This window comes from Arachis ipaensis, chromosome B05 (assembly GCF_000816755.2).
Source record: "Arachis ipaensis cultivar K30076 chromosome B05, Araip1.1, whole genome shotgun sequence".
NCBI classification, from domain to species: Eukaryota; Viridiplantae; Streptophyta; class Magnoliopsida; order Fabales; family Fabaceae; genus Arachis; species Arachis ipaensis.
Window position 1 is genome coordinate 48,325,740 of NC_029789.2, and position 4,793 is coordinate 48,330,532.

Sequence of the window (4,793 nt, forward strand, 5' to 3'; positions counted from 1 at the left end):
TAGTGGTACGACCACAGAACGTTTTCCAGTGTTACACAGCTATTGAGAGCTGTACCTGCAACTGATAACCTGGGATCACTTGCAGAGGATATTAATTCATACACGGCTAGAATGCCGCACCTGTAAGGCAAGGATTGCTTACAGAGAATATGATTTCATACACGGCTGGAATGCCGCCACCTGTAAGGCAGAGTTTGCTTACACAGGATATGACGTATATGTCAGTTAGTGAGAACTGTACCTATGCTGACTGGAAAACCATACCCGTTTCAGCTGCTTCGTGTTACGTCGGGAGCGGGTAGAAACCGACAGATGAGCTCATTACCTGCGCTAGGGCTAGACATGCATCATACTTGGTTGCGCATTTCCTTTGTTATGATTGTGGTATGAATGTATGCTTTCCTTGTTTGTAATCCATTCTCTGCGTTTGTGTTATTTTCTTGTATTCTTCTGTTTGTATTCTGCTATCTGTTTTCTCTATCTTCTCTACTTATCTGTGTTTTCTAATTACTGCTTCTTTGTATTCTGCTAATAGTCTGCTAAACAACATAGAATTAATGAACGTAACAAGAAGAGGATTCTGCTCTAGATAGTCTTCTGAGTCTAGGGTGAATATCGTTCTCTGATTATATGTATATACTGTGAGACCAGCCAACATCTGCACCCCGTTCGTATGTGCACTTTAACCTAAATCCTGTGTACGAGATTCCTATTGTGTGGCTACTTCATGAGGTACCAGAGAGACGTTCTGTGGAAAAGTCTGATCGTGCAGAGGAGTAGCAGATGATGTTCTATCTTTTGATGACATTCCACCTGACTTGAGTTTTGAAGACCTAGAACATACTTTCCCTCGCTTTAGTAGTTTAGAGGGACTAGGTGAGTATAGAGTCTAGGCTAGCCTAGGTGCCAGCTTAGGGACCTCTTGAACAGGTCAGGACCTGGGATGTTGTATGTATATACATGTATATAGATATTATTTCTCTATATCTAGGGGTGTTCTAACTAACAGTCTATATTCTAATAAAGGCTGAATCACCGAATGTTGTCAACTACTTGTGATGTATTTATGTGTGGTTGTTTATAACTGTTTTATCTATTATTATTTGTGAATTGATAATAAATGATATTGTCTATTAATCTAAATATTTTCAAAAAAAAAAAATACCTCGCAAATTAACTACGCTTTTAACAATAAATCAGGCTCATATGATAAATAATAGATAATAATTAAGAAGACAAATTGGTAGCGCTCAGTTTCTGGTATGATCTAGACATATTGAAAATTGGGTCGTTACATGACCTCATTAATTGCAACTCACTGACAGCAATTTTTGGGCTTTTGGAGCCAAATCCAACTCATTTCTGAATTTATTTTAAGCCAAATTGAAGAAGGATGAAGGGGGGAGCAATTAGGTTTAGGTTTTTACATATTTTAACTTGTTTTTCTAGAGAGAGAAGCTCCCTCTTCTCTCTAGAATTTGGGATTTTTGTCTTAATTTCTTTTTAATTTCAGATTTTAATTATTGCTTTAATGTAGTTTCATTTATGTTTCTATGCTTTCTTGTCTTGATCTTCTTAATTTCTTTTGTCATTTTCTCAATTTTGTCATTTTTAGTTTATGAATACTCTTGTCAATTTTGGTTTCAATAATGCAATTTAATGTTTTATGTTTCTTTGATGTTTATTTGAGTTATTGTTATCATTTTATTACAATTGGTAGTTATAGATTTTATTATTATTGCATTTTATGATATTTTCCCTTTTATGCATGCTAGGTGTTTGATAAAATGTATCTTATAGTTTTTGTATAGTTTTTCACATTCTTGACTTGGAATTGGGTGATTAGGTGAACTTGAGTTATGGATGTCCATTTCATATTGTGTTAGGATTGTTAGTTGGTTTGGTTTCTGATGCGTGGCAGAAGTTAACCAATTTAGAGATTTCAATTAAGAGACAGCGTTGCACGTATAGCTCTTAACCAGCTAAGATTTGCCTCACCAATTTAAAAAAGGTTGTCACAAATTTTAGAAATAAAATACTGGGAGTATGAGTCCTAGGTCGTCTCCCAACGAGTTGCAGAAAAGAGTGCTATTTTATTAATCAGAAAATTTTCAGAAAGTTGATTTTGATAATGAGTAATTAAAATGCTTAAAAATTGAAACAATAAAATTAAACTGAGAATGATTATGGGTACTCTAAATAAAAGGTCTTGACTGGGGGAATAATTAAGTGGAACTTCTATCCTTGTTGGGATCTTCTCAAGTGTGGTGTAAAATGGTTGTTGTTCTCACTCGATTACCCCTTACTAAATAAGGGAAAGTATGGTGATTGAAATAACTCTTACCCTCAGATCCTAGCTCTCTCCCTTGGGGAAGTCTAGTGTTAGTAGGTATGGAATTAGCTAACAATGTCCAGTTTAACCAAGCACTTGAGCATTCCAACTCAGGTATCACCTCTTAATCAACCCCCATGTCAAGTAGAAATTCTACTCCATTGACATGAAATTAATAATCATAAAAATATGAGAAGACATAATTAAATGAAATAAAATAGAGAATTAAAATTAATTAAAATAAAAATAACTCTGTATATTAATAAATTCAAAACGCAACATAATTATCTGAACAGAATCAATGAGTAACTAATTAAAAATAGGGGAATGAGGAAACAAACTAAAGTAATGTCTTCAACAGAGGTAATGACTCTCAGCATCCAAAAATCCAAACAAAAGCATAAACTATCAATGTAATGCAACTCTCAAAACTCAGATCTGAAACTAAGAGTAATCCTAATGTGATGAATCTGAATGTGTGTGGATGTGTCTTCAGTTTCTGCATGTTTCCTAGGTTTAATCTGTGTTTCTGGGCCAAAAACTGGGTCAAAAAGCAGCCCGAAATCGCCCCCAGCGTATTCTGTTATTTTTGCAGATCGCGCAGGTGACGCATATGCGTCGTCCACGCGTTCGCGTCAGTCAGCGATTTTCCTTGTCACGTGTTTGCGTGGTTCACGTGTTCGCGTTACTCGTGCAGATTCCAATCGATATGTTTGCGTCAGGCACGCGTCCGCATCGTTGCGAATTCTCCATTTTGTGCGTTCGCGTGGGCCATGTGCTCGCGTCATTGCCCGCTGGTCATCTCCTTAGTTTCTTGTGTTCCTTCCATTTTTGCAAGCCTCCTCTCCAATTTCCAAGTCATTCATGCCCTATGAAGCCTGAAACACTTAACACATGGATCACGGCATCGAATGGGATAAAAGAGAATTAAAATACATAATTAAAAGTCTCTAGGAAGCAAGTTTTCAACCATGGAGTAATTTTTGTGAAGGAATTGTAAATACATGCTAATCATATGAATAAGTGGGTAAAGATTTGATAAAACTACACAATTGAACACAATATAAATCATAAAATAATGGTTTATCAGTTTCCATTGACGCTAGTCTTTCACTAAGTTAATTAGTGAGTTGACTAGGACTTATGGATTGAGATCAATTATGCCCTTTTGACTTATCCTCGATGTTAGGATAGACTAATTGGGATTAATTCTCGCAATTACCATGTTTGTGGTCCATGACTAGAATAGGAATCCTCAATTCCCCAATCCTTGCCAAGAGTCCTTTTTGCCACTTGAATTCTATTTTTGATTTACTTGCTTTGAGCTTTAATTCCCTTGCATGCTTATATAACTTCTTGCAATCTCAAACCCCCTTGATCTCATAGCCAATAATATGACACTTAATTGCAATTCCTAAGGAGAACGACCCGGGACTTAAAACTCCCGGTTATTTTGGTTTGAATTGTGACGATCTTTGAGTTAAACTTTGATGTTGGTTGATTGTGGGTTTGGAACTATACTTGCAATGCCAATTCTATTTTGAGAAAAATTCCTAACCCACTTTCGGCCATCATCAGTGATCACAGAAGGTTTTTGAATTCTATGAAGGCTCTTTCACACTTGTCTCTCCAGACAAACCTTTTGGCCTTTCTCAGAGTGTTGAAGAAGTGGTATGACTTGGCGGTGACTGCAAGTAGGAATCAAGACAAGGCTGCTAGGTGACCTGTTAGTTGTTGCACTTCCTTGACTAACCGAGGTGATTGCATTTGTATCACGGCTTGACATTTGTCAGGGTTGGCTTCTATTCCCCTATTTGTTAGTAAGAATCCGAGGAATTTGCCTCCATGTACTCTGAATGCGCACTTATCTGGGTTTAACCTCATATTATACTTTCAGAGTTGTTAGAAAATTTGATTAAGGTTGGCTTTATGTTGTTACTCAGAGCTTGATTAGACTACCATATCATCGACATATATTTCAATGTTTTTGCCGATCTGATCTTTGAAGATCTTGTCCATTAATCACTGGTAGGTGGCTCCTATATTTTTCAACCCAAAAAGCATGACTTTATAACAAAGGTTACCTTGGTCGGTTACAAATGTTGTTTTGTCTTCGTCATCAGGGTGCATTAATATTTGATTGTAGCTGGAATAGGCATCCATGAAACTCAGTACTTGGTATCTTGAGGTGTTGTCTACCAATCTGTCAATATTCACCATCACTATGTTTGCTACCCATGATGAGAAATGAAGTTCTCGGATGAAACATGCATCAAGTAATTTTTGTGTTTCTACCATTGCTGCGTTTCATTTTTTAGTGCCCAAGTTTCTCTTCTTTTGTCTTATAGGTCGGATGTTGGGATTAATCGCTAGCTTGTGGCATATGAAGTTCGGATCAATCCCCAGCATGTCCGTGGGTGTGCTGCAGAAAGATCGGAATTAGACTCGAGGATTTCGATCA